This window comes from Centruroides vittatus, unplaced genomic scaffold (assembly GCF_030686945.1).
Source record: "Centruroides vittatus isolate TY-2023 unplaced genomic scaffold, ASM3068694v2 contig_357, whole genome shotgun sequence".
Classification (NCBI taxonomy): Eukaryota; Metazoa; Arthropoda; class Arachnida; order Scorpiones; family Buthidae; genus Centruroides; species Centruroides vittatus.
In genome coordinates, this window is record NW_027122180.1 from 1,603,958 (window position 1) to 1,625,853 (window position 21,896).

At 27.1% G+C, this 21,896-nt stretch overlaps 1 protein-coding gene across 1 annotated transcript in view; it reads right to left on the minus strand.

Moving 5' to 3' along the window:
- The window catches only part of LOC136974821 (calpain-9-like), a 74,250-nt gene extending 53,686 nt beyond the window's left edge, over positions 1 to 20,564 (minus strand). The window contains exon 1 of the mRNA XM_067269771.1: positions 20,315 to 20,564. The gene's annotated coding sequence lies outside the window, so the exon portion shown is untranslated. The remainder of the gene's footprint in view (positions 1 to 20,314) is intronic.
- Between the last annotated feature and the right edge of the window lie 1,332 nt (positions 20,565 to 21,896).

Consider the following 21,896-nt stretch of genomic DNA (forward strand, 5'->3'; position numbering starts at 1 on the left):
AAAATGCAGAAATAATTTTTAACGATACGATAGCCTCGATTATTATTATAAAAATTTTCGTTAGGCTTAAAATCGACGAAAATTCAACACGAAGCGACACGCAACGGAGAAAAATTCAACAGGAAGCGACACGCAACGAAGAAAAATTTGAACATCGGACAGGTTAATATATTTTTTCGTACATAAACCGTAATCGGAACAAATGACTAATCTGAACACCCCCAGTCCCCAATTGATTCCGATTTTCGGTTCTCTACTGTACTTTTTTTTTTTTGGTAAAAATGTACTTTCGGTTTCATTATTTGCCTAACCGTTTATAGGATAATTCATAAAATAAAAAGGAAACAAATTCTTATCAAACTACATTTTTTATTTTTTAAAAAACTCACATCATTCAATAAATGAGGTTGTCAGATAAGATGTAAACGATAAATGACAATTTATTATATACATGTAAATAACATATAAATCTTACTGATTGCGCTGAATTACATAGTAGATTTGTATCAATAAAGCTATATTTGAAGTATAGTACACATGGCTTTCTCTTAAATCCATTAGACTGCATCTGTCTATTTACTTAAAACACGATTTTAAAAGTTCAAAATTTGAGAAAATAATCACTTTGTACAGTACTTTTAAATTTTACATCATCATTAGTATTTGAGTTTTGAATTTTCAAAGTTCTGGTTGTCTGATCCGAAATAATTTCAAAATAAATATTGAAATCAATTTCAAACACTATTAATTCAATAGTAATTTACTGAGTTCAAATTAATGATTTATTGAATAATATTGATAGGTTAAAAACGGTTTAAAATGTGGCTTTCTTCTGAAACATTCGATATAGAATGATAGTTAACAGCAACAACAACAACAATAATGATAGTAATAATAAATCCCACAACGAGTACCTAACTTTTCCGACATTTAAAACTTCGTATGTGGCGCCATCTGTTATGATATTTTATTATTTTTTTTATATTTTTAATTATTATAAAAAGGCTAAAAGCTGAATTTTAAGGGTAGGGACGGGTTTTATAAAAAATTATAAATGCTAATAACGAATAAAATCGTCATTAAGTTCGCCCTCACTCGAGATATGACACACGACTCCGGCAATTTCCCCATCCCCGCGACCTTTAATCGCCAAAACTTAATAGCATCAATCCTCCTAATACAGAAACCTTCCTGCAAAATTTCATAAATTTTCGACAAAAGCACAGGAGTTATTAAGCTTCAAATAGGTAAACAAAATCGTAACCACCACACGCATACATCCATATACACAGAAAAAAACCCATTTTTAAAATTTTTTTTTTCATTTCTCGACGTTTCCAAACTGAATCCAAAAATGTAAAAATCTCGGGGGCCAATTTTTTTACCGCTTGCCATACTCTCTCTCTGTGTTATATATAACAGCGCCGGGAAAGTAAAAATTAATAAAATCGAAAATGCTTCAAACTGAATTAGTTCTTAACCGATAGAACTTGTAAGTTTATAATCCGAATATTAAAGTTATTAAAGGAAAGTAATTTAAGCAAAATGATGGTCGATTTTTTCTAAATTAATATTAACAATTTTGCTTTTTTTTTTTAACTCTTTCCGCCCTGTGGGCACTAAGAGGGTCTCTTTTAGTAGGCCCATTATGGGTTCGGCCAGGCCCACAATGGGCGACCGGGTGGTGAAGGACGGGGCCCGACATATCCGAACAGACCACCCCCCGAAAAATTCCTGGGGATTATTCGACCCGGGTCCCCCAGAGCGGTAGGCTGCCACCTTGACCGCTCGGCCATCCGGCCGTAAAAAACAATGTTTTTTTTTGCTTATTAATCGAAGCATTCATTATGATTAGTGATTGTAAATAACGTATGGCCAGAACCACTTTAAAAAAATCACAAAAAATGGATTGGAATCGGATCTTTCACGACAAAAACAAGAATCTTGCCGCTAGTCGGTCTCGTGGCCAAGACTGTTAAAGCACCAACTACCGCTCTGGAGACCCTGAAATCGTTTCTGGGCGGTCGAAAAAAATCCTGGGACTTTTTTCGACCGCCCATATATATATGTGGGCAGTCAAATGAAAGAATTAAGTGAAGAAAAAGAATATCATTACAGATTAGCAGATTAGTTTGTTACAAGTCAGTTACATTGTAATAAAATAACCAATTATATTTTTCCAAATAATTTTTATAAATATTTAAATCTGAAATATCTATTTTGGAAAAATGTCTGTTGTATGGCATTTTGTATAATCAAATCTTTGGTCTCGTTAAAATATAAAATATAAAACATTCAATTTCGTTTCTTACCTCTTCTTGTATGCGTTAAGGATCCAGGACGGAAAAGCCTTGATCATGAGTGCTAACTCAGATCCTATTGTTAGGAACGCCCGCCACTTTTGTGTTGTCATCTATTTTCTTTTCTTTTATTAAAAAAAAAAAAATATTTTTCACTTTATGGACATTGAAAGGGCCTTTATATCAAACCTATCTTCAGTTCAACCAGGATAGCAATGAGAACGACAATGAAAGATAGGACCTGATATATCTGGCTAAATAATTCCTAAAAATTTCTCTCTGATGGGTCTAAATCCGAATAGATCCAAATCAAGGCAGGTTGGCGACTTTACCGCAATGCTATTCGGCTTTATATTTACAATAGTTAAAATTATCTACTTTTTTTGAAAGACAGAATAAAGGTTTCGTTCCACGTTATTACTTGGAATGCGTTTTGAGAGAAATTCTTGAGAAATGATTTCATGCATGATCAATTTGTTTATAATGCCAAGATTCTATAGGCCTATATGAAAAACATAAAAAAGAGCAAATATCTTTTTTTTTTTTAATTTTAATAATGAAAAAATAATTTTAAAATTACTATTGTGATCTTTAAAAATCTGTCTTAAAAAAGTTATTTAGCTAGTCCAAATCGATAGCTGCGTTTATTTTTCAAGCGACTTATTTTAAAATTATTTTTAATAGTTGCACTCACGCATTTTTAAGAATATAATCGTTGTAGAATAACCATTATTAAAAATATCAAAAATATATAAACGTTTATTAAAAACATTTAGGCTCTGTAGAATGTAATCGTAAAATCTGAATAAGATCAAGGAAGAAATTTTTTGTCTTTGTACAATAATAATCTTTGTAACATAATGTACTAAAAATTGATTAATTCTATAATTTCTATCTAATTCTAATTTATAATTATTTATTCATTCATATTTATACACATTTAATTTAATAAATGCATATTTGTGTTACTATTATTATAAAAATAAAATTTACGAACTCCCGTATTCGAGAACAAATAAATGACGATGGCCAGTCGAGGTAGCGTCAGTTCTTCGCTCTGGAAGACCGGAGATCGAATCTGGACAGATCGAAAAACTCCAGGAATTTTTCGAGGAGTGGTCTGTCTTGGATACATTGGACCTTTTAAATGAAAGCCAATGAAGGATAAAAGAGCCATCAATAGCGTTGCCAGATTCGTGAATATCATAACCGGGACAAAAGAAGAGTGTTTATGGCCCATCCTCCAGCTCGGGGGTAGGTTTAAGTAAAATTTTTAAAAGATTCAGTTTTAAAGACACTTTCAGCCAGGATGAAAATCCTATAGGGCTTCTCGGCTTCCCCGACGCGACGATGCAATGAATGATTGTTTAAAAGAACAATAGATATCGCATAGAACGAACTAAAGTTTTAGGTATTTAGATTGTTTAATAATTAATTATAATAGCAAAACAAGGGGAAAACCACAATTTCCAGAATTTTTTTATTAGTTTTAATAAACCGGAATATTCAACCAACCCTGAAACCTCTTTTCTGGGTACAAGGATTTAAGGCCCGAAATCGGGACATCTCTTAGTGTCTACATGCCAGAAAGAGCAGAAAATAAAAAAAGTATTAAAAGAAATTCGAAAAAATAAAGCAAATTAAATGAAGAAAGAATTTATTTTTTCTATATTTTGCTATTATTGCCGAAATGCTGATATTTACTTAAATTATATGTTAACCTATAAATTTTTTGCTAATAACACGTAGCCTAACTTTTTTAATGGATTAGCGATGTTATCGACTAAAAAAGCGTTAGCCTTTTGTTTTCATTTCAATGGACAAGTAATTTGATGAATGCATCATAAGTTCTTACTAACTGTAGTGTTTTTTTTTTTTTTTTTTTAACATAGTGGTGACGAACAATAGACATTTAAAAGTTTATATAGTATAAAATTCTGTCAAGCGTAAAAAATTAACCCAAATTATTATTATCTAATTTTCTTTTTTAATTCTGCTTTAAAAAATCAACCTTAATTTAATAAATTTCTTATAACATTATAGAAACGGTCTACTCTATATTTGATTTTTATTTAATTTCAACGCTTACAGTAGACCTATTATTGATACAATTATAAAGTACAATTGATGCTATGTTATTTTAATAGGTAATGCCATTGCGAAGTATACATCCTAGTGACTATTATCTGGATAATAACTTAGTCCAATTAAAGTTAAATACAATGGATAATTTCTATCAGTAATATCAAACATCATATATATCCAATTACATAATTTTTTTCTAGCAAAGACATTACAAAGAGTGATGGTCAATTGGTCATTCCACCCTTACCAGATAAGTCAGTAGACTTCTGAGAATTATAATTAAGAACTATAGACTTACTTAATTGGTTATTAATTTAATTATTATTCTTTTTTATATTAAATTTTTAAGTACTTTAAATTCAAAATTAATTAAACAAGATCAAAATTTTCGTTTATATTAATAAATGATGTTTACTAATATAAACATTTTAAACAAAAGATATAATACTCGTATTAAAGTAACAATTTTTTAAAGTTATTTTAAACAGATTTAAATAACAACTGCAATTGATAAAACAGTAGATGGATGTATGGACCCACGACTGCTATCTACGACATTATTGCCTACTGTTATTATTTATTCTTTACTCTATACAATCAAAAAGAAAATCTACATCATTAGTGCATGTAAAAATAGAAAAAGTAGGTCAGATGGTTAAAACTGATTTTATGTGGGAATCTTAGCCCGAATATTTGCATGTATAATTATCTTAGGTAAAATTGTTTTTGTATTTTTAATATAGAATATGTACTGTAGATATTCTTTTTAAAATATCAATTAAAGAGTAGGCTATTCATTACGTCTTTTGTGAATTAATTTTGAAAATATTACCGTTGAATTAAATATACTTATTTAATGAAGTTTAGTCGATACTCAGAACTACATTTAAAAAATTTATTAGAAAGTATAGTACAAGCTTAAATAATTATTTAAAATATATCAAATGCTAATCTATTAATAATTAGAACGTGAGTTAAAGTACCAAAGTACCAAAGCGAGGACTAACTCAAAGACAAAACAATATATATATCCAACTACGAGTTGAGTAACTTTCCCAGCAAAAAAGTTAAAATTTTGTGTGTTATGAGATTTTATTTTAACAACTTTTCATATTATTAATTATTATAAAATGGTGAACAACTTAATTTTGAGGACAGTGATAAATTTTATACAACTAAAAAAAATTGTAAATGTTAATAATAAGTAAAATCTTCATTAATTCCGATCCCACTCGAGATATGATACACGACTCCCCTCAATCTTTTCACTCCTTTTACTTTTAATCATTAAAAATTAATAGAATCAATGCCTCTAATACACAAACCTCGTTACAAATTTCAGAAATTTTCGACAGAAGAAAGAGGAATTATTAACCTTCAAAGTGGGTGAACAAATTCGTGTCACCAAACGCAAACATACACACACAGTTGGAAAATGTAAAAATCACGGAGAATCATTTTTTGACCGATTGCCATACTTTCCCTCTCTGATATATATAACAGCCAAAGAAGTAATTTAAAATATTTAAATAATTGATAAGTACCTTTTATTAATACCTGCACAACAATCGTATTGAAGACGGTCCGATAAACCATATTTGCCATCATAAATGTTTTTAAAAACATTTTAAAGTTCCAACAAAAAAATTTAATATACAGTCAAACCTTGGGTTTTTAACGCCTCGCTTTTCGAACAATTCGGTTTACGAACAAAATTTTGAACGCCATATTTGCCCCAGTTACCGTACGATAACTCGGTTGCCGAACAAGCTACTCGGTAAGAGCCGGCTACAAATTAGAGAGACGCAGACGGTCAACTCTACTTCCTGTGTTAAAGAAAATTGATGTCTGACCAATCAACGACGGGACTGACGATTCAGAAGTTAGTGGCGACGAGACATGGCCACCTAAATCCTACCAGGCATGATCCTGACGTCAAAACTAGTCTTGTGACGTAGAAGAATGAGTACTTCAAACCGCCATTTTCAATAGTTTCCAAGCGAAGAGAAGTAAAGTTTTATTTTGTCTTTGTTAAAATTAATATATAAAGTAAGATTACTATCATTTTCATAAAGAGTTTTGGTATTGTATATAATACTTTAATTAAAGAAAATACATATTTTCAATTAATAATATTGCCTAAGTAATATCCAATCGAGAACCTGCAGGCTAAACTCAGGCCGTCTTTGGTACGTGCGTGAAAAGCTTGGAGGCCGCCTTAAGGAATTCGTAATGGAGGGTTAATGTTCATAAATTTTTTCAATTAGCTTTCTGTGCTAAACATTGTTATATTTATGTTTAATAAAATTTATCAAACATATCTTTTGATTGTTGACTGTTTATAATAATTTTATTACTTGTTGCTCTATTCAATTTTGCATATTTTCGAGGTCTCGAATGTTAGGAGGCCCCTGGGCCCAGGCCCGGTAGGCCCACACCTAAAGACGGGCCTGGCTAAACTATAAATTATAATAAGAAAGTTTATAGTCTACCTGTTTCTTCTTAATTGGGCGTTAATCAATACCGTATTTTACGGACTATAAGACGCATTTTAATTTTTAAGCATTTTTAAGCATTTTTTTTTTTTAAATACCTATAAGATGCTACGGACTATAAGACGCACCTGAATTTTGGAGGCAATTTTTCGAAGAAAAAAATGCGTCTTATAGTCCGTAAAATACGGTAATACAAGTATAATATTTGGTTTTTTTATATTATAGTCGAATAAATTAAATATATATTACTTTACATACGAATTTTAATTAATTCTAAGATTATATTAAAAAAAACTCTGTCAGAGATTAATTTTGGTTAGAAGGAAAGTAAAAAATAAGACTTCTGAGAATTAAAATATATTATAATGCACAGTACACAGAAGTTAGACATAGAATGTGTTGATACTTCTCCAAGAAATTAAAACTTATTTATTAAAATTATATAAATAAGTTTTAATTTTTTGAAAGATACAATAGAAATGTGCGTATTATATTTGTTAATAAACGTTAAAATAACTAATACAGAATTAAAATAAACTGTGTATAGGGTTTAACGTAGACCTGTATACTTTTTTAGTCTGTTATATATAAGAATTTGAATTGTTATACATTTAAAAAAGAGTTTGGAATATAAATGTAAATTTTTATTTTATAATGATGTTAAGATGTTAAAATCTTATCTTTCATCTATATAACTCCGTTCTCGAGATTAAGGAAAGACAAACACGGGCGAACGACCGTGAGAATTTATAGGTCTACAATTTTTTCAAATTGCAGCCCAATGACCATTCTTCAAGATGTATTATGCAATGATTAACGTAGTAAATTTTATTTAAGTTATAGCTTAACTTCTGCATCATAATAAAAGAGATTCAATGAACAGTTAGTTGTTAAATTTGTATATTTATCCGTATTTTGCAACAAGTGCACAAATTGAATAAATGTACGTAGTATATAATCTGTATAAATTAATAACTTATTTTAAAGACGCCAGAAAGCGGTGATAATGAAGATATCAACTTGCTGCTGTGAGGGACTCTAGTTTTAGTCCAAATCAGATCCTTAGAAATTTTTCGTGGATAGAGTCGTCAGTCTGATGCTCACAGATATATCAAGGTCAATACAATATAACCAAATCAATCAAGGCAGACAACAAGTACTTTATCCACACTTTCCTCACCATTCGACTGAATTCATAATTTAAAATATTTTATTAATATTTCAAAGACTAAAATAATCTAAAAGATTCATTATAGAAGTTTCTTTTTATTGATAGTTCAGTATAATTCTTGAATCAATCAGATATTTTGTCCGTTAAGAAATTCGAGAATAATCAACATTTCACTTTAAATTTTCATACACATTTCTTAACATGCACCTCATATTTTATCATGCCAATTTCATCAACAATATACATAAAATAAAAAGTTCTATTAGCATCAATGAATAGCGAAGCGTTAAACTATTCTTGAATTCTTTCCGTTTCATTATGCAGAAAAAAGTTTAAAAATAGCAGCAGCAAGGAAAGTTTTTAAAAACAAAAGTAAAGGAAATGTGCATTGTTACCTTCTTTCTTAATAATTTATACGTTGTTTAATAAAGGAAAGAAAATCTTATAGGCTACAATTTTTTAAAATGAATTTTACTTTATCTCGAGATCATTTCTTTGCAGAATTATATTGTAAATTATCGAAATTTCAGCAATTTTATCGTTCTGATTTTTTATTACGAAAAGTTCAAAAATGTCTTTCTACACGCTCTGCTAGAATCATTCGTTAATTCGATGAACTCAATTACTTTTGTAACAATTTACTGTCAGTTACTTTAAAATTTTTTAATTATTGGATTAATCCATAAAGAAATATCAACTTTTTGATGATGTGAAGCTAATTACGTAAACATTAACTCTAAATAGACGTTAACAAATCTTAAATTTTTTGTTGCATATTTACATATTTAAAAAATTTCTGGTTACTGCGTCTACGTTTAAAAATATACATGTATTGGTTATTGAAGACTTTTAAGGAAAAAATTATACAGTTTAGAATAGTTCGTATGAAATTTAAGCTTTATTTTACTACATTCAAAGTTTTTATATGTTTGTTTACTTATGTACTGTACTAATTTAAATGAAAACTCATTTACATTTTTTTTCCTTTTATAAAAATAAGTATCTGACTGTGGATTGTTGTTAATATTTTTTATCTGAACAATGTCACAAAATATTTAACATTAAATGACATTAAAGATGAAAAAACTTGGTAAATAAAATAAACTTTTAGTACATGTATTTGTATTTTAAACACGTGTTTTAGCATTTAACGTTTAAAATAGCGAAGAAAATAATTTTGAATTTATTTTAAAATTTCTTCTTTGATTTTATTTAAATATCTCTTTCTTAAATACATCAGAAATTATATTCTGATCTGTTAAGCAATACATTTTTTATATTTTGTGAACAGTTCAGTTAATCATATGATTATATTTGTGAAAATCATGTAATAATTATTTATTGAACTTGTTTAATCAGTCGCAATTACATTTATTAAAAAATTCTTAATTGGCAACGAAATTATTGTTATTTGTAAAACAAATAATATAAGATATTTAACAGTAATAAGATAGTAATAACATTATATTTCTTATAAATGAATATTATTTAAAATTTAATCAGATTGTGATATTCACTCTAAAATTTATTATTCTAATTCAAAATATTTCAATATACTTGCTAAAATTATAGCCTATACATTATTTCCTAGATACTGAAAAGCGTTTTTTGTAAAAAAAATATAATAATCTTTCTTGAGAATAAATAAACGATATATATAAGAATTCAAATTATAATTGAAATATGTATTATGTCGTTACATTACATTTATACATTACATTAAGTATAACATTTATACAATGGATATGAACTGTTGAAAATAAGTTACTGCGTTTGAACGTTTGAACGTTTGAAAGATTCTTTCAAACGTTTCTCTATAATAGTCTATATTATTTCATAAATTAACAACTTCAGTAAATAATAATTAGTGCTTTTTTTATTTCTATTTGAATTTTACCAGAAAATTTTCAAATGCTGTAAAATTGGCCTTCACATATTTTGTATGACATGGAGAAATCTTTGTACCAGTCGATTATCCTCGTTAGCTTGAAATAGTTCTTAAATTATATCCTTCTGTATCAAATAGTTTTAGAGATATAATCGAATTTTTTCATGACTGTTCTTTTTTAAAATTGCAGAGTTCAATGATAAATTATTATTATTAAAAATTAAATTTTATGTTTTTGAAAATTATTACTATCATTTTATTTTTATTTCAAAGTTTCGTAATAACTGATTACTTTTTTAGATAAGTGATTATTATTATAAATGATTAATTTATTACAAAAAAGCTCTAGTTTTGTAGTCACTGTTATTGTGGTTCTCTATATAACGTAATGCCATAAACGTTAAATATAATTTAACGTTTATGGCATTTTTATAATAACGAGCAAAGTAATTTTGTTCTTTAAATAGACTAATTTCAAAATTAATAATGTTTAAATAACAAAATTACTTCAAAATAAAAACTTTATTTTATTTATTTATTTATCTCAAGAATTATTTTCGAAATTCATATTTTTCAGACTACGTCAATTTTGGTATCTCTCATTTTCCATCGTTTGATTTTTAGAGTCTCTTTTTTAAAGCGGTAGTTTTTAGCACAAAAGATTTTTAAATACATAATTTTTAGACATTTTCTTATTTAAAATAACTTACTTGTTTTAAAATTTTAATGTTAATTTTCATATAAATTTAATTCTTTGCATTATAATCCTTTATTTCATACAAACCTTTAAATTTTACGAAATTTAGAGAATTGCATAACATTTTTTATTAATTTGCTTATATTTTTTATAAATAAATCTTTGAGTTTTTAGTTTGCACATTTTTTATGAAATAAAAACAGTAGCTCCTCATTATATCACTCATTCGGATATATTGCGGTGTTTTTGTAATTTATTCCAATATATAAGTGCTTTAGCTAATAATTTAAAAAAAAAAATCGATTGCAATTGAATACTGGCCATGAAATATTGCCTTATTCCAACATTGAACTTGAAACTATCATTGTATGAAATACAACCTAAAAAAAAGCAACTTAATAATGTGAAAATAATGTTCTAATTTTTAAGTTATAAACATTTATTAAGGGGAAAAATAACTTTTATCATCTATGTCCAAAAGAACTTTTTGAAAAAAATTTTAAATATAAATTATGTTTAGATTTACAGTAGAAGGAAGGAAAAGTGATCTAACAGAAACCATTAGAAAAAAAGAAAGTAGAAAATGCAAACATCGATTTTTATTTTAAATGTTTAAAAAAAAACCGCAATAAAAATCTAGAGAACGAAAATAACGTTTTAATACTTAATTTCTAATAGGTTGATAGAAAAGAAAAATAATAGAAATTCCATCTAATTATCCTGGTCTTACTTGTAAGTAACTAAAGGTCGTTAAAAATATTATAAATTACATATTAAATAAATCTTAAACAATTTAATAATAGAGGATATGAAATGTAGTCATTATGGATTAGTTTTATAGAATAAGAATGTACTGTACACTCATTCCTTCCAGTACTGTTTTTGTACAGAAGGATGGCTACTAGATAGGAACTATATTATGCTGTCCTTAGAGCAAAGAATTCTGTAATTAATCGTGCGCTGGATAAAATTAAAAAGATTTTAAAACTTTTTGATAGTGTTTTAATGTTTTTGCTTTTATCAAGTGCACGATTAGCCTAATGCATGTTGTAAAATAAATGAAAATACAATACTACAAAAGAGAATCTATTATCCGAGTTTCTCGATTATCTAGACACTCCCTTTTCCTATCATTGTCTGAGTTAATGGAGTTTTTACTAAACATAAAAAGTTGAGTGTTTTCTCAGTTGACAGATCACGTACTCAACTCCATTCGATAAGTTACTATGGGCCTGGGATGGCAAACCTTTCTGAGTCCACGTGTCATATAGTGAGCATAATTATCTTTAAAAATATTTATGCGTGCCGAAGTTTTAGATATGCAATAACGATATTTAAAGAACGGAAACGAATATGCTTTAATTAGAATGAAAAGAAGCTGATTGAAAAAAAAGAAAGAATGACCAGTTAATAAACCTAAAGTATAATTGAAAAACAGGTATAAATCGAAATCGTATGATACATTACATAGCAAATGATTTCTTCTGACGTGCCACTTTTGGCATGCGTGCTATAGATTCGCCATTCCCACTATAGGCTAATGCCTGTAGGTATGTCTATATTAATATCGAAGTAATTGGTTTTCACCAATACTGAACAGAAATTCATGATATTATTACCAATTGAAAAAGGAATATTTGCAGTTTTTACTGTCACAACCAAGGCCGGAGGAAGGATTGTCAGCCCCCTTATGCAAAACAGTAATTGGTGCCTCCTTCCTCAAAAAAGGAAACAAATTTACGTGATTTTATATATATTTTGATGTTTTATTAATAATAACAACAAAAAAAAATTACTATTACATAATTATAAACTTACTTTCTGAGCTTTTACAGAACTAAACTTATATACAATGTCATCAACATTTAGAGTATTGCATGTGCCATTCTCTGTAGCTATTACTGACAAATTTACCAGCCGGATCTTGTGACATTGTTGAATGTAACTTTTTATATTTTTAACTTCGAAAGTGATCTCTTCCCACCAGCTACACTTGTAAGAAGAGTTAGTAATATTCGCTAAAGTTATGCTCAAATTTGGGAACGAAACGGTCAAATCATTTTCGTGAATCGTCAACAAATCGCATTTCAAGAAGTGATTGTTTATTTTAATATGTTTACATTTCCTTATTTTATTGAAATAATGAATCATGTCTCATTAATTAATATTCGTAACATAACAAAAATATATTCTTAACTTTGCACCATTTTGGCGCCCTTCTTGTATCGGTGATCTCATGCCTCACTTACCGCCTTTTGCCAGCCCTGGTCACACCGCCTGTTTGGCCCATTCTTTGCGGAGCACAGAGTTACGAAAAGAGTGGGTCCAGCATGTCCAAGTACAGTACACCTGGACATGCTGGAAAACTGGTTAATGTCACAACTCGCAGATAAGGAGGGATAGGAGTTCATTTACCAAGTCGGGGATCCACCACATTGGTGTATGGACTTCCGGGAGTACCTAAATGGACACCTGCCAGGTCGATGGATTGGTCGGTAGCAGCCAAAGACATCTGCACATGGCTATCCGGTTACCAGACTTCATAGTGTGCGATTTCTTCCTGTGGAGTTTCGTCAATGACAATGTTTACATTTCTCCATTTCTAACAACACTGCACCAACGACGCATCAACACCACCATCGAGAACGTCATACAAAACATGCTTGAGAGAGTTTGGTGAAAATGGGAGTACCGCCTGGACATCTGCCGTTCCACATGTGGAATGCACATCGAATGCATTTAAGGTTAGTACGAAACAGCAAATATTTCTCTTTCAAATGGTGATAATATCATGTACTGTACAGTACTTCTGTTTAGTATTGATAAAAATGCAATCTTTAAAAAAATCATCCAATAATTTGCACACCTTCTATATACTAAATTTTATAATAAAAATAGCGTATGCATTAGTAGACAGAATTACTCCTTTTATTCTACAATTAGCTTATTCATTTGCCATCTGAAAAAGCAAGAATCCGCATATATCAGTTTGGTGTAAAACAAGACTTTACTGTAATGTGGAAATATAAAGATTCGGTGTGAAAGTATTAATACTGGCAGAAAGATATAAAATTGTTGCAATTTATGTTAGTATAACTTTAAGTAACAAAGTCAAATAAGTGCTTTATATTAATTTTTTATTTTATTTTAAAAATACAGTAGCCTCTCGTTATTTCGTGCTTGTCGGGAGACAAAAAAAGCGTGATATATCCGGTGGCGCGTTATAACCAAGTACTAAAACTTCTGGGCTTATTATACATGCTATGGAATCTCTATCCTCTATTCTTTCATCAGCAAGTGTTTCTGATATAAAATAAGTTTAGTTTTACAATGTTGAATTTTATTCGTGTTTATATCGTATTAAATGACATTTACGTAAACATGGATATCACGAACGCCCATTTAGCATTACTGTTTCTTTAACAATGACATTTAAAGACAAATACTGTCGATATAAAAACAAAATATCAGTTGCGATTTTATTATACAATACTATATCTCATAATAAATTACTTATTAAAAATTCGTGTAATTTATATTTTTCAATAAAAATTATAAATACAGTAATTGAAAATTTAAAAAATAAATATTCAACATATAATAGAACATCAAAACATAAAATTACAGAGTAAAAATTCTCTAAAAAACAAAATAAAGTTACTCTGCATAAAAATTTTAAAAATTTCCGTTCAGAAATACAGAAATCTTTTCCTTTACACATTACGCAGTCAATTCACAGAAACTTGTAAATGAGAAGGCAGTACTTAAAACCAATAAATAGGGGCCCACCAGTGGCAAGTGGTCTTCGTTCTCTGAAATTGGGAATTCAGCGCCTCTCTCGGACGGGCTGGCCACGTAGAGTTTTCCGGGTTTTCTCCACGTCTGTAACGCCTAAATAAGGGTCAGTTTCTTTTTAAAAGACCTCCCGGAAGGCATCCCCCTAGGCAGATCGCCTAAGTGTTGCGCTGTCATAACTTCAAACAAAACCAATAAATAAACAACTTTTAATATCAAAAGGAAACGTAAAAGATAATTGATCTGCCAATCCGTTTTGCTTGTTTAGATCTTGACGGATTTTTTGTTTTTTTTATTTCACCTGCAGTTGAAGTTTCAAAGACAATAATGGTAGGAATAAAATACCGTATTTCATTGCAAAAAGAAATTCAATGGCAGTTGATATTTTAAAATTTATTGGCCCAAGTGCTTTTGAAATTTGGGGGACCAAACAAAGCGCAATATATCCGGATGTGCGATATAACGAGGGGATACTGTATTTTAAAAATAAAATTATGGGAATATAACTATTAATAATGTAAAAAACTGCATGCGTTTCAAAACTTAAATTCGTTACAGAACGTTGTATGTTCGTTGTATAATTCGAAAATAATCACTTTACTGATGATTATTTATAAACTGTAGTAAATCTAATCGATTGGAATATGAATTTTTCAATTAAAAAATCCCCGGTACAGCTTTAAGATAAAAAAAACTTATGACGTCTCTAACTTTAATTTACAAAAATGATTTGAGTAAGTTTCCAAAATATGAGTTACATTCATAAAATAAAACATGCATGCATAGTAAATAACTTTCCAAGAAAATATAAATAAATAATATATTTTTATTCAAAAAATGATGGTTCTATTTTTATATTTTGAAGATTTTTAATAATTTTTTTAGTAAGATATAAAAGATATTATCTCTAAGATATAACAGTTTCAAGATCATTACATCAATTTTATAGATAACAAAACATTAAAAAATCAAAATAAAAACAATGTAACGTTGATTTCATAAATTATAAAATGATCTAATAATACATTTGTTTTAGTCCAAGAGGGATTGATTATTCTCAAAAGAAACATCTTAATTCAGAAATTACGGAAATATGAAGACTAAATTTTTTCATTTCTATAATGCCATTCAATAAATTAAAAAAGAGGTACTGTACAAAGAATTATTGTCACACTTCCTGGTCAAAACTATGATGGGATGTAGAGCATAAAAATTTTAACCTAAAACATAAGTAATATGATGACTTTTATTTTGGCGCTGTATTAATTATACAAGATAAACTAATAAATTTTATGTATATATAACCATTTTAAAAATAAATAAACTAAAACTAAATATAATTTATCGTTTTATATACCTTGTGTCAACAGATGAATAAATTAAAAAATCTAAATATAACTATTTAGTTTTATTTTATTATATTATTACTTTTTTCATAACACATAGGATTATATATATTTTATAAATGTTTAATGCGGAATTAATACATAAATACGTTCTGCACGTATAGTAATTATTATTCAAAGAGTTTACATATATTGGTACATAACAAATAATTATTTTTATTGTAAACTTACTGAATTTAAATATTATTATACAATATTATAGTTCTAATTCAGCTAATAATTAACCCATTTGAATTTTTTTTTTTTTTTTTTTTTTTATAAAACATAATGGAAATTTAATTTATAGCTGGAATATTTTATTTCATTGTCAACATATTAAGTTTGACCTTAATATACCAGGATCATTCAATCGTAAACATCCGTGATGATCGTGACACGATATGAACAAATTAGAATTATATCTTTTCAGTAAATATATATACAAAACATTCACAAAAAGTCATTTGAATCTTATTAAAAGTACAGTACTATTGCGTGTTTTCCGACCGTAACGAAAATTCAAAATTAACTTTAAAAACTTTTAAAAAACTAGTTGAAATAAAATTTCATTTCACTAATTAGAATTTTTTATAGTACACCCTATAAAAGATTAAATTGTAAAAAATAAAATCTTATTGATATTTTATCTAATATAATTGCTATAGCTCTCTTGTACCAAGATATTTATTGTTAATAATGGTTTCTTTTAAAATAAGGAGGAAGTCTGTAGGTCTTTATCTTAGAGATGATTAAATACTATCACTTTTTTTAAGAGTTCAAGAACCTCTCAATGAATGAAATGAAGAATAACTAAAGTATAATTATTGAATGAAGGTGTTTACAAACAGTCAAAAAATGTTTGTTTAGCAATATAAAACAATCAGAAAAGATATGATATTTTAATCAATTCTTTATAATTTGAAAATGAAAAGTTAATATTCGTTTATTTTTATACTTAACAATCTGAAATTTGTATTACAAATTATAAACTATTCTAAAAGTTAGGAATATTTAAATTCAGTAATTTTATTTCAAAGCAACATTAATTTTAATTTTTTAAAGAAAATTCGTATCATCTATTCTAATTTCATTATATATTGACTGGATCGAAGAAGTTTGTAATAGAAGAGATATAAGACTTTCAAATAAAAAGACAGAAGAAAATTGTTTCTTTATGAAGAAGATACGGAAAGAAATTTCACCTTCATTCATTTTATATTGGTTAATAAAAATTTGAATATTGGAATTTATTTTTATAAAATTTATAAAATTTCGATTTACACGGAACAAACCTATAATGTTAATCAAGGATTAAATGTAATTAATTTATTCATTTCATTGTTATTGTACAGGTGGAGGCCGATAGGTTAAATGCACCTCGTCCTAGAAGGACCATTGTGGACCAAAAACTTTATTTCGTTCATTAAGCGAGTTTTGAATTTAAAAAAAAAACTATCAAAATTTTAAAATATTATCGAATAAATGTTTTTATTCCTAGATCTGTTATTTCTTTCGTACGAGAAATTTCCATTTGTTCAATTGATTTTGAATTAAATAAATCTTAATTAATTAAAATTAATATTTTGTGTTGATATGAGTTTGAATAAATATGAGTTTATATTTTTAAACAAATTAGCAAACTCTTTTCAAAAAATATTTTTAATATTTTATATATTAATTTACTTCTTAATATCTTAATTTAAATGCTTAATTTACTTCTTATTTATCACAAATAAAAAACACATCCTTAGCTCTGTCTTCATATAGGCTTGTATAGAAAGATGTAAGCTTTCTCTTAATTTCATATTTCATATTTTACAATGTTCATTGAATAGTTCTAGCCATGTTTTAATAGCTGAATGCTTTTGCCTCCCAGGCATTCTGATTTAAGCCTCTAGCTATAAAGTACAACTGTAACTTTAATTACAATTGAAAATATGAAACAGAAGTTTTTAAGTGGATGTTTTGTGAGATTAGGAAAGACCGGTTTTAGTTTTGAAGTTCAGTAACAACAAATTAAACGAATTGTAAATTTTTAATGATGCCATATAATATTGTCATATAATTTTAGTAAGCGAGTTTTACGGAAGCAACAACTTTTTTATTATAGGCATGTATATATATATAATATTATGTATTATATAATATAATATATATTATATTCCTCGCCAAAAATTGGTAGAATAATGCAGCAGAATTAAAACGAATGGTAATATATCATATTTAGAAGTTGATTCAATCAATAATTCTCTCATAAAGATTTAGAACTTTCATAAATAAATAAATAAGCTATTTTCATCGTATATTTATATTATTAATTATACGAAATGAACCGTCCTATTAGAAAAAAATATATATACTGTCAATAGATTTATTTTTTTCTTATTGTCAGTACAAATTTTCCTTTTGATGTATTAAAAGAAAGATTTTAATTCATTTTATAACATGATATATAATAAAGTAATATATATATATACTAACCTCAATAATTTAATTTTCAACCTACTATCTTACCAAAGCCATTAATATTGGTAAATATTTACAGAACTTCTATTTCGTATGATTTCATCTTGCGTGTAAATTAATACATGGAATTATAATTCAGTAAATATTACTAAAATAAATATCCAGAAAATAAAATAATTCAAGAATAAATTGTCAGCTCGTATTCCCAAAACTGATGTCAACTATTTTACAAATGTATTTTGGTTTTATACCAAAATACATTAAGAAATTATACATGAATTATAATCTACTTAAAACTAAAAGGTTGTCATTAGTAAAAATCTAAACAAAATGCTATTTATCAGAAAGTTATTAAAAGTTATCAAATATACCAAATTTTGTTTTAAAATTATACCTTATTACATCATGAATAAAGAAGAAAGAGAATCTATTCGAAACAAAACAAAACTTTTTACTTTTTTCCACATAATGTAGACAGACCTACAAAAAAATTAATTATAATTTTCTACACAGTTTAAGTTCTTTGCAATTTCTTAAAACTTCAATTTCAATTATGAATCATTTATTTATTTTTATTTATTATATTTATTAAATTTTCATTTTTAAGATTAAAATCATTCTTAATAATATATGTTCTTGATGTTCTGCAATAAAATATGAATATAAATACATCGAAAAATTCTATTGTGACTAAAATAGTTTAATAACTTTTGTCTAATTTGAAGTTCAGAAACTGGATAAATTTAATAATTGATAAATTTGTTGCGTTGTAAGAATCGGGTACTTTATTCATTTAACAGAATAGAGTAAAAACTTTTCCAATTAATGAATTTATTCAATCGAAGATAATGTTAAAATTATTCAATTTTTCGGCTGATTAAATTATGAAATTTCGCAAAAAATTAGTTTATTATTATAAATTTATTGTAATTACAATTATCTCCCATGCTTTTCACATTTTTTTTTTTCAACTGAAGTACAGTACATTACAGTGATTATAATACCGAAGTAAATAGGGATTTGAAATAAATTAGAATCATCATTAAGGAAAATCAGATAAAAAAAAAATTACAAATAAACTCAAGTAAAGGAAAAGTAATACTATAATTAAGATTGTGTAATTACTATGAGTAATTCCAAGTTCGCTCATGTGTATAAAACTCTATTAAAGTCTTACCTTTCTTTAAAGTATAAAAACATTAATGATTGTTGTCAGAGCAAATAGATAAATTTGACTATTTAAACCGTAAAGAACAAAATAAATTACAGAATAAATCTTCTTAAATAAGTCTGATAAAGAAATGTGTTATTTAAAGCTTACAATATTTTTAATTGTGTTTACAAAATTTATGGCTTAATGTCATAAAGTTGTCGTAATTTATTTTAAGGACAATGTTAGCCATTTACATAAACGGTTTTTATATAATCATTTCATTTAATGTTTTATATTTTGTCTACTGTTTGACTTTTTAAATTATTTTGTACTTTAACTATTAATTTTTGTCGTCTAAAACTTTGACTGTAAATTGCTTCTGTCTAATATCTTAACTATTAATCTATATAAAATAAAGATAGCAAAATGCAAAAATAATAAATTCTATAATAAATTGAGTCATTAAATAAAGTGACATTGCGTTAATAATTATTTTTCCAAACAATTTATGATGAAATGATGAATAATTTCAGTTAACTTACGTAAGTCCTACATTCACAACTACAATTGTGGGATTCAATATGGGTTTACAACCTACTTAGAAAACTTGACATTTATTGAATCCTTCTGTATCGATCTTTAAATTATTCGAGCATAAATAATAAAGATCTAAAATGGAATTGTTTTTATGACCTAGTGACATAAAAAATAATAGATCTACATACGATAATAATAGCTACTGTATTCGTTATAACGACTATGTATTCTATAAAAATAATTACGAAACGATTTAATTTAGATTTTTTCTTTAATTCGAAATATTTTGAAATATATTTAAAAGTTACTTTAATTAAAATTAATTATCACAAAACTTTTTACCTCATATCTCATATGGCAAAACAGTCTCAGTTTGTAAACCTACTTCTTTCGTTACCAATTGCATGCTTGTGTGTGTCTTTCTTCTTGGGAAACACAATAAATGAATGCTTTCACTCACGTCAAAACACCGTAAAGAATTTGTTTACGCCTTCCTTATAGAGAGGAAAATAAATAGGACAGGAGAATAAGCGGAGAGCATGCGATACTATAAAGTTGTAGCTTCGACAATGTTAATGCGAACTGTCTCATTACTTGAAGAGCATGCGCAACACATGCAGGTGGCAAGGTTAGTGAACATCACCATCAAGGTAAGTGAAGTTCCAACAACCTGTTCGAAGTTCGCCTTAATTGTGAGATGTTGCTCGAAGGCTACAAAAGTTCTGATTTGATAAACTAGAATTATCGAGACGATGTTACATTGACCTCTCTGTCTAGTGAATTGCGAATTACTTATTTTTTCAATTTGTAATCTTATAAATTAGGTTAAGGTAAAAAGAAATCATTAACAAAAAATCATCACAGTTTTTACAGAATTTTAATTGCCGGAAGAGAGAAAACACCTGGTCTTTTAAAAAGAATATAATGATTACAATAAGTTCTTGTTTTTTAGACTTACTCTTTATATTATAATGATACTTTGATCAAGGCTATCTCGGAAAGATTATATCTCTGAAATTACAGTTGAAGAAACAGCTTAAACGTGACGATGATTATTGCACTGGTCTATAAACCTATTGCAATATTTGAAAATAACTATTATAATGTGTATTTAATCATAGCTTAACTAATTTAATGTTAAATTAGAATATAAAATTACAGACTAGTCTTTTTTAATTTAATGATCAGCCTATAACTAGGTTATAAATTTAAATATAGTATTTAAAACCGATTTAATCATGTTATTTTATTTTTATTAATTTAAGTAATTAATTTTAAATTATAAATGGGCGTTTATTACGATGTGGGAGAAGAGTTACGATTTTTTGCTCTTCTTATATCCTGTTTATAATACTTTACACAATTTTATAGCAACAAAAATAGCTTAAATATCTTATTTGAACATAATATTTAATATTTTATAAAATAAAAGTTGAAATTTCGAGAAAGTTTACGAAATGTCTGTTATCTGATTTTATTATAGATTCAGCATTTTTTTCCGAAAAACGAATGAAATATTGTAATGTAATGTATTTTTAAACAAAAATTCCGTTTTTTCAAAATATCTTAGAAATTTTATAAATATAGTTAATAAAAATAATTCGACAAGAGAATTAAATGTAATATTCATATTTAAGTAGAACAATAATGTTAAAATCATAACTATGTTAAAATTTATACGAAGTTAAAGCGTTGGTAGATATCTAATTTTTCATCGCAAAATTCCGGTTTTTAATCCTACTTCTAGTTCCATTTTAAATATCTAAATGTCAGTTTGCTATTCTCTGTAATGATAAATATGTTCTTATATAGATGACAGAACAAGTAATAAACTATAATTTATTATATTTTAAAAATCTATTTTATCAATATAAATGAATTCCAATCGTTTATATCAAGAAATTTAATATGCCCTATCACATTT